The following is a 10,091-nucleotide window of genomic DNA, read 5'->3' as shown; positions in this document are numbered from 1 at the left end:
TCCCCTCCTTGCCCTGTGTCGTAAAGGGAAGGATTTCTGCTCCCTGAAGTCTGTCATGAAATACACGCCTGTGTGATCAAGTGCACTTCTGCCTACCTTGATTTATAAATTCCTTCTAATTCATCCGTGTTTACAACAGGATTACGATGAAATATCTGTGCTTTTTTAAGTGTAGTTTGGAAATCACGTTATGGAAGGAAGCGAGGAAGCAGAAACAATCTTGGCTCAGGCACCCCACAGCAGGGTGAGGAGGGGAGTGGGTACTGGGGTGAAGGGGGCTGTGTATTCAGGAGTTATTTAGGGGGTTATTTGAGTGATTTCACTGGGCATTAATCCTTCCCAACCTCTGGGAGGCCTTTGACTCGGCTGTGTCCTGCCTCCTCTGAGGCAATGTCCCCTCAGGGATGCGGCTGTCCCTCAGGGTTGTGCCCAAGAGGAGTCACAGCCAGACCCAGCAGCACCCTTCACGGTCCTTCTCAGCAGCCAGACAGCTCCACTGGCCCCAGGTGGGTTTTAATTTACAGAACAAGTGTGCCAAAATTTTTGGCGTTCTTATGTTTACCTCACGACCACATCCCTGTTATGCCCTTTCTCCCAAGGCTTTGTTGGTGGTGTCCCCTCTCTCCTGGGTCAGCCATCTGGGATGGTTTTGAGCTATCAATGAGCATCTTTCCACTCAGAAAGGCGCTCCTACCTGCTTCCTTTAACAAAGAAGCCCTGAAATACAAACTGCCTAGAAAATAAATATTGCCGATTAATGGTTGTTGTGATGAGGATTGGATTAAAACAATACATAGCCCCAGGCAGTGAGATTTTATATGCTTTCCTTGCTCCCCACATGGTGGAGGGGAAACTTCAGGCATTATCTCCTGGAGTCATGAGGTGGCACAAATTTGTAAGCAAAAAGTAGGTTTCAAACCCTCATGTTTGTTGAGAAACAAAACAAAAACAAGATTGTAATGGCTCAAAACTCAAAAGCAGAGCAACACAGAAGATAGCTTTCAAAGTCGTAATTTTAAAGCTAGTAATTTACAAGGAGGTGAACAGAACATAATCTCCTGAGAGAATTCTCATGATCTGGGTGTTTCTGTACATCAGGCCATAGTCTAAACCTGTTGTGATTCTTTTTAACAGACAAAAATTCCTCATTTTTGGTCAGCAATGTTGTGCGTAAGCCACAAGATGGCGCCAGAGGCATTTCTATTGCTACTGATGGGCATCCTGAAGGGAGTGTTGCTTCTCCTGGTTTTGGTCTGATATTCTGGCAATGCAGTTTGTGCTACCAGAAGCACCCTTACCGGAAGACTAACTGCAGCCTGAAAATACACACCATTTTTTCATTCAGGAGCCTGATCCTGTATTATATCAGATTAGGCAGGAGAGAAGCATGCACGGGAAAGTGTTAATGCAGAGGGGTGTCAAGAGGCAATAATAAAACAAACTGGTGGGAATTGCTGAATCTGGGTGCCCAGAGGTAAGATTTGAGCCTGCCTGTGAGGTCCCATCATGCATGGAGTACACTCCATGGACTGGCTCCAGGGTGAGCCTAGCACCTTGGTCCTGGGTCTGTTGAGGCTGAGAAGGAGATTCACGTTCTTGGGGGTGCCCTGGTCACCCTGCTCACAGAGTTGGTGGCTTTGTTGCAGTGAGATCTGGCAGGACAAATCCCACTGCCCACACACAGGATAAAATTATAAAAGAGCTATGAGATGGTAGATGCTGCCCTAAGCCACAGAAAAACAAGCTTTACCTAGGCTTCCTATATCAGTTCCTGAGGTCAGGAAATGCCTCAGACAGTGGCAAGCAGACTGATATTTTTCATATTTTGGGGGGAAATAAGGGTGGTTGTGAAAAAATGGACATTAAGAAAAATGATTTTCTTTTTATTTATTTACTTATTTTCTGCTTGCAGAAAACAGGACAGAAATAGTTACCACAGCAAAGCAGAAAGTGCAGATACATCGCCGGCCTTCTTCTAGGTGCCGTTTTCAGTCTGTGATAGTGCTTTCATCATCGCAGCCTTCTGCATGTTTGCAGAGACACAGCACTGTGTTAAGTGACAGTGGTGTACACCTTCCTTCTGGTCTCTTCATCTTCATTCCTCATGTGGACATGGTCACAGGGTGAGTCTCTGATTTTGATTTTCCCCCTCTTCATGGTAAATCTTTCTCTTTTTTATGGTCGTCTGCCATACCAGTAAGCGGCCTGTCTGTCCGTCCTGACCTGTGGTACAGATGTCTCAGGGGAGAGATACAGATTGCCATACATTCATAGTCGTAAATTCTCTTGAACTAGTAGCTCTCCTGCTCTCATATTGTGTGGCTAGTGCCAGACTTTTTCCTTTAAGACTCCAAACTGCTAGAGCAATCGGTGTTATACCAGTAAGCACTACCGTCCCCAGTCATACCCAGCATTAGTATCACCATCTTTCTCATACCATGAGTGCTGCCAGCATGCCATAAAGGCACCGATTCAGTGGGCTCTAACACAGTGCATTACTGCCCTGATCTGAGGACACTGTGACATCTGGGCTTTGTTGCAATTTGGTTTGGCTGAACGCGTCTTTTGGGTCACTGTTTATGTTCTTTTTTTACGATTTTCAGCATTTATAGGTCATTGCTATAGCTGGAAAGGACCCATAGTCTCTTCAGTGCCTCCTTTTTTGGGAACAATGTCAAATGTGTTTACTAAAAGGAATGTAATTTAAAGCATTATAATGCCGAAAAAGTGCATGGGGCCTAGCAAAATGCAAAACTTATAAACAAGGAAGTTGTAGATTACCTGGAGAAAAAGTGTTCAAGTGGAGATCTGTGGGTAAGACAGGTTAAATGAAATTTGTTCTCGTTTTGGTCAAAATGTTCCTATTTTTCATCTGAGGAATATATCTTCTCTAGATACAAAGACTGTGCAAGTCTATCCAGGTCTGAACAGTTCTTTGTCAGGATTTCTCTTCTTTTTTTTCCAAGACTTATTCTTTGCTGCCTTTTATTTCCACTGCAGGTAAATAATTATAAAGGAATTGAGCAAACAAATCCCATTACATGCATTTTTTTTCTGTCAAATAAGCCATCTACAAGCTTCCACTTGTGTTCCTGGACTAGGACATCATTAGTCCTATGACATCTGCAGCAGCAGCTATTGCTGTGCAATTCTCCTCCAGGAATAGGTGTGTTGGGTTTAGTTTTGACAACAGATGATTATATGTGGGAAACTACAAGTAACTGCAGGCCTTGAATGCAAATGTCCTAGTTTTTCTTAGAGCTTTTCCTGTGCGATTGGCAGATATGCGGCTTTCCAATCATTTTTGATATCCAATTTGAAGTGGAGGACCCACCTGCAGGCACGTTTTTCACAGCTGATCAGTCATTGAGCAGAGGCCCTCAGACAGCAGGTAAACAGTGGGTACAAGCCCTGAAGGTGACTTCTGCCAGAGGGCCTCGGCTGTCTGCATGTTTGGGTAATAGAGACTCCTTTTAAAAGACCTATGGTTCTGTGTATTCCTCTGTCTTGCTACATGTAGTGGTGCTGCTGTTTGTAAAGTCAAGCTGCAGGAAAAAACAGAAGCTTTGAAAACACAGTAAGGGACAGCACCGAGCCCTCTCACAAAGCTCCTTATTCCCTTTTTAGACTTTCAGTCTCTTGCAAAGAGAGTGCCCAACTATTCATGTCTGGTATGAATACCCTAGAGCTTTGGTTTCTGAGTAGTTTATTTAAAGCTTATGTGTTGTCTTCTTTCAAGAAGAGCCCAGGTGCCAGTTTAGCACGTCTGGCCATCAGGGGACCTGCATGATCTTCGTCCAACTTTTCTATGTTGGCATTATAGTGCAGGGCAAGCTTGAACAAGATGCAGGCTCTCAACTTACTTCTCTGGTATGTGACTGTCCTTAGTGAGCCTTTGCTTGGGGTTACACGGTGTTAATATGCATGTGCAAGGTGGTGTGACAGAGAGACAGGCTGTGGCTGATGAGTGGTGGGCCTCCTTTGGGGCGCTGGTAACCTTCCTCCGTCCTGACAGAGCACCACGGTCAGGCTCTCACTCTCTGACCACATGTAGCATATAGACACACCGCTACCAGGAGATCCAGCGCCTTCTCACTGGAGAGACACCACAGCCCTCCAAGACCTTTATGGGAATTCAGTCAGCTGGGTATCAGCTTGAAGAGGGATGTAGGAATCAAGCGTGAGTCTCATGAGCAGAGAACATGGCTTGGCCTGAAGACGATGGAGATGATGTCCATCCAAGGGACAAGATTTTTTTCCTTATGTCTTTTTATGAGAAACTTCAAACCATCATGTTTAAAATGGAGTTGCCAATCTAGGGCGCTGGTCTTGAGTCTGTGAAGGCTTCTTATGCATACATGTGCCAGCACATCTTCTTCTAGTAGTTGGGCAGCTGTCAGCAGTTTTCAACATGTGCCAGTACTGATTTGGAGCAGGATTATGTGAGTTACTCAGAAATTTTTTTCAAAATCATTTCCATCAGAGCTCAAGAACAGCAGCACTCCCAGTGAAGAAGTTGGAGGGGTTTCAACTGTAGGGAGAATTTATTATGTCTGTCACCATAGAAGGAAACTTCAGCTACTGAGATGTTCATCAGTCTATGTTCGCTTTAGCACATGGCATGGGATAAAAGTTCTCAAAGATGGCTGTGAAGAATTCAAAAATTCAACAAAGTTTGTCTCTTACTCAGATCTGTCAGCCTATGTACATCAGTCACAGACCATTTAAAATTTACTTATTTTTCAAGTGACACAGATCAGAGCTGCACTTTCTGAATATAAAAGGCACACAATGGCATTTACTGAACACAATGGATGTTAATATGTGAAATCTATGTTGCTGGAGGTTGAAAGTATTGTTGTTGTCTGAAACAGGGCTGTGCACATATGGCCTCATCTCCCAGAACTGGTTTACTGCCTGCGTATGTAATCAATGGTGTATTTATATAAAGATGAAAATGTACTTCTTTGCTTTCTATTATATCAGAATCCAGATGAGTGGCATCCTGTGTGCTGGCAACAAGCACTTCCAATAGCATTTTAAACTGTCTTTCCTCAAGCAATATCAATGCTTACAGCCTCAGACTTCACATTCATTATTTGTTTGGTATTTGAGGGAAAACTGTTCCATTTGACTGCTTTAATAGTGCTCAAATGATAAAGTTAATGCTGAGATCAGTACCATTAACTGTTTCTTTATAAGTGCCAAGTGACTATGATGCTAAGGTCTCCTGATTCCAAATTATGTAGCTTTTCTGCTCTTTTAACGTAGATATTTTATTTGCATAATGCATTGCAACATTTCTTTTTTTTTTCAATTAACCATCTCTGAGGTTTTGGATGCTGTAGTGCTAAGAAGATACTCAGCGTTTCCTCCATTTCCTTCAGGGCCTTCAGCTGAAATCCAGCCTAACTCAAGCATTAACCAAAAACGTTCTCACCAATTCAGTGTTAGTGGTGTGAAATGAGTTTGAGAGGTCTCAGTTTCAGCTTGTGATATGAATTCATTCCCCTGCTTTGTGCTAATTGTGTTAGACACGGAGGCTAGGAGCCATTGATCAGCTGAGGCTGTACCTATTAGTGCAGGCAAATAGAAAAGTAAGTTTTCTTATCCCCAGTGTAGCAAGGTGCTGGGAGAGAGTCGGTCTGTGTTTAATGGAGTAGTGCAGAACCTGTCAGAACTGGGGTGATGGAGGCTCCTACAGACCTGGATAAATTAATGTCATCACTTTAACATACACTGGGGAACAAAGGATTTCTTTAACAGATATTTCACAGCTTTTAAGAACCTCAGTCAGCTGAGCACCAGTCTCACATAGGTGTAGGTGTTGTGTTTAGAGATTGCAGAAAGGTATAATGGGATGGTTGCATTGCTCTGGAGCGGTTAGTAGGGTTATTTTATGATTGTAGGGCTGTAATCTGAGCTTGTGTAAGTATTGATCTCTGTTATTTGTTTGGCTTGTTACAGAACCTTAGCGAACTTGTCAAAAGGTAGGTAACTCCTGCTCTTTTTAAATTGTTCTTGATATATGTGATGTGACCTATATGGTTCATCTAATTGCTGGTTTTTATTTTGCCAGGGAGGTGCAAAAGATACAATAATAACATCAGCCCTCACTCAGAAGATCAGTGATGGTACTGAATTATGAAGGAATAGAGCAGAAGAAGCCTTGTAAGTTAAACAAAGGCAGAAATGTTTGTTGTTGATTAAAACCAAACTTAACTTTTCGTATATGCAGGAGCATTACAGATGACAAATTTTGAACTGAAACCACTTTTTAAATTAATGAGGTGGTAAATAAGCGCTGTCATTTGTGTGGAGAACAGCTTGAAAAATGATAGTGTTTAGTATAGCATGGAGTAAAAAATGAGTCCTTTTTTGTTTCACAAAGACCTAAAGAAAACTCTTTCTTGAGCAAGCAATCTGGAGGGCTGATACTTGGGAAGATAAGATAAAACTTATTTTGTTTTTCTGACTCCAGTTTGGTAGACCTAAGAAGCGTAACAACTAAAGGACAGAGCCTAAAACGCACATCCCTGGTTTCCCCTGGGTACCAGGTGTATGGTGCGTGTTAACATATATGCTGTTTATGGAGTGATGTGCGGTTTAGGGTATGCATGTCCTCTGTTACTAGAGTGTAGGAAGCAATAAATTCCTTTTACCTGGGAAGAGAGATAATTTTCTGTTACTTTTGTTAGGGTTTTTGAGATTCAACAGGGCTTGTGTCTGCCCAAGCCCTGGGGGGGAAAGAGTTTAATGGGGGTTGAGAGCTTGGGAAGAGGAGCTTCTCCTCAAAGAAAAGAGACATTTTATTATTATGGAGCACCAGGAAGTCTGGAAAACAGTCTGGAAACCTTGCTTGCTTTGGGAAGCGAGTCTCTAAACCACTTTGCATTTTTGTATATACTTTAGAGTATAATTATGAATACCAATTACCATGGCTGTTTCTTTTAATCAGCATGAACTATCCATCTTGTAATACTTTTCATGCTGCTAAGGAAATACGTGCACATGTTTTTATTGCTTTCTATCAATCTCCCTTGTACATTTCTTAGTGCAAATCCTTTCCAGAGGATTGGCAATAGCCTTTCTTTTACAACAAACAGTTTGATTTGGAGTGCTGCTGCCTATCATCACTACATTGGTGAAGAAATGAAATGTTTATGGGCTAATCTATACCATCCTCCCAAACCACAGATTTTGGTAATGGAAAGTTCAGTTTAATGCTCTAATAAACTGTGGTCTGATATATGCTGTGCCAATTAATCTAGAAGGTAGATGTGAGAGTGAAATCCTGTATCTTCAGCAATGTTTCAGTCTTCATTCTGAAATAAGTGTAAGTACCTGGGTAGATGAGGAAGCGTGGCATTCTTCATGATAAAATAAATGAGAAATAATAGGTTACTAAGGAACTGTTCTTTTTTCATGACACACTTAAGCCCTTCCTTGTACCCTTATAAAAGTCAGCCTCCCTGCTGTAAGAAGGATGCAGGTTTAAGCTACGTCAGGGCTACATGGACAACAAGATACTGCTTGGAAAAAGACTGAACCTGTTCAGTTGAAAAACTGAGATTAGTTTGAAAACCTGCTGAAGTGGAATGATCTTGTAATTATGGTATGAAATACTGTAGAAGGAGAGCTGTGTGGAAAAAGGAAAATATTGCTATGGGGGATCAGGTTTACATCCCTGGGTGGGTTACGTTAGAGGACTTTGTTCAGTCAGGAGCCTTGTACATGCTGTGGCTTCTTAACACCTCTTAACACTAATGTAGAGAGGGTGGGTGTGAAAGTTGGGTGGGCTCAGTGATGTGGACAGCCAAATTTTTCTGCCAGAAGGAAGATGCCTATGCGGAACTTCCTCATTGGGTTTTCCATGGTGGCATGTGTTGGAGCTACCTTTCCTCAGTTGTTCTGCACTTTCTGCCTTGGTTTTGTATGGTGCCAGCTCTGCAGTGTCGGTCACCCTGTGTACTGCTGCGTATCAAGGACCAGCATTTTGCAGCTTGACCTTTCCCTTGGGATCTAGCCCTGCTCCTGAGGAGTTAAACTCGACTGCTTTGAGTAATGGAAAGTATGTTCATTAACAATGTTCTATTTAAAATACAAAGCAAATGCAATGATAGCAAGAGGTGTCAGATGACCGGGACTGAGAATTATTCTTTCCGTTTGGAGCCTGAGCAGATGCAGGGCAGCCTTCCCCAGCTGCTGGGGTCTCCGGTCTCTCTCTGTGGGGTGAGGAGGAGCTGAGGAGCTCGGCACTGTGCAAGCATGTTCTATATGGGAATGCAGCATGGTGCTGCTTGTGCTGGGCACATCTTTCCTCAGGGAGCAAAAAATAAGGAGAGGAGGCCTTTTTTTTCAGGAGCATCCCCCAGGATTAGAGCTCTGAGCAATGCAGGGGTTACTAGCATGTGGGCAGTAGGTCGAATCAAGAAGTTTAACTTTATAAATTGTTTTGAGGCAAAGCAGAAGGTTCAGCAGCTCATAAAAAAACACACTAGAGCTTTTTATGCATTTCCAAGTTGTGCTTTCAGGTTGGGTACCTTTTGGGATGGGGTTTATCAATGGAATTAAAACTGAGTGGTCTGGGTTTGTGCTTTCTCTCAAAAATCTTTTTTTCCTTAAATTGTCAAAACATCTTGTTTTCATTTGAAGTTGTAGTAACAGTTTTCTTGTTGTTGTCATTATGGTTGAATGAGAGTGGCTGGTTGAAGCTGTCATTAGCTGGAAGAGGCTACTATTTAAGGAGTGGGTCTTTCTTTATAAATGGCTGAATGAATATAACCCCCAAATGTTGTCTTATCAGAATATGAACTTTTTTTTTTTTACAAATAATTGTTTATGTTTGGGATGGGGAACTTCTAACTACCAAAACTCTATCATAAAAATCCATTTCCTGTGTAGCTCAGAGAAATACCTTAACGCTCAGACTGTTTAGTGGGAAAGGAGTATTCTCTTTATCTTCATCTGTTTTATCGGAAAATTATTTCTGCTCTGATCTTACTGTAGTGGAGTAATGTAGGTGACGTTGTCTTGATTGCTTGCAATTAGAGTTCAGAGAAATACTGTCAAGCTGGTTATGTCTCATAACATGGGACAGTTTTAAAAATATGAAATGTTTTTTTTAAATGGGTGGCTTAATCCAGCCTATTTCTCCACAAATGAGAAGTCATCCCATTCTGCTACTATTCTGGGGTTGGGCCCCAAATATCTGAAAAGTTAAATGAACTTGCAATTCAGAGAGGAATGAATGATGGGAATTCTGGTTCTTCAGGCCGTGTCCAACCCTGGACTGGGCTGGCTATGTGACTGCATGTTGGGATAGTGTAGCAGGGAAGCATCAGAAGGAGACTGACAATGTAAATGGTGAAGTGTTGTTTCGTTTTTTATTTGCTTTCCCAGCAATTGAGATCTATGGTTTTCTTGGAAGGAGGAAGCACACAGGACATGTGTCTATGCAGTATGTTCAAAAACAGAAGGGTGTCCAGCAGTCCCTTGAGAAACTTCCTTCAGGCTGAGGCCCTATAAATAGTTTGGTTAATGCATCTCATGCCTTTTTCCTTACCTTTTTAGGACAGGCTAAGCAACCACCGCCTTTTTTTTTTTTCCTTTCTATCAAGGGTTTTTCCCACTGTGCACGAAGCAACCACCTGTAAACTACCTGTTGGCATAGGTCTCTGGGCAGGGCTTATCTCTGGGTCTCTCTTGGCCCCATCTGCCAGCATGTTGAGGGTTTAAGTGGGAGACTTTTTCTGGGAAGCCTTGGAAAAGATGCAGCTGCTGCTTCACTGGTTGTGCTGTGGCTTATTCTCATGCCAGCTGCCCTTGCAGCACCTGTTGGCTCTTGAATTATGGTTCTTGGGTAACTTAATAAGGCTAAGCCGGATTTTTATGGAACAAGCTGACCCTCAGAAAGGAGGGTAAGGCAGTTTTGGGAACACTCAAGGAAAGGAGCAAGGAGCTATGCTTAGGGCAGGGAGGTGTGGGTAACAATACAGCCCTGAGAGCTGGTTACTCCCAGGCCTGGGGGGTTACAGCCATGGGGTTGGTTCCCCCAGTACAGAGCCTGTATGGGCAGCTGCTGTTCCACT

General features: G+C 42.7%; 1 long non-coding RNA gene across 3 annotated transcripts in view; it reads left to right on the top strand.

Annotated features, from left to right (window-relative positions):
* Positions 1-64: 64 nt before the first annotated feature.
* Positions 65-10,091, top strand: part of LOC310901789 — a 58,498-nt gene continuing 48,471 nt past the window's right edge. For 2 of the 3 annotated variants that reach the window (XR_014586158.1, XR_014586159.1), the window contains exons 1-3: positions 65-506; positions 1,913-2,123; positions 6,080-6,171. This is a non-coding gene — a long non-coding RNA (uncharacterized lncRNA). Of the gene's footprint in view, positions 1,475-1,912; positions 2,124-6,079; positions 6,172-10,091 lie in introns of all 3 variants that reach the window. The other variant, XR_014586160.1, reaches the window with a different exon arrangement.

This window comes from Anser anser (assembly GCF_964211835.1).
Source record: "Anser anser genome assembly, chromosome: 6".
NCBI lineage: Eukaryota > Metazoa > Chordata > Aves > Anseriformes > Anatidae > Anser > Anser anser.
The sequence above is the reverse complement of the archived record's forward strand: the minus strand, read 5'-3'. Positions and strand labels throughout refer to the sequence as shown.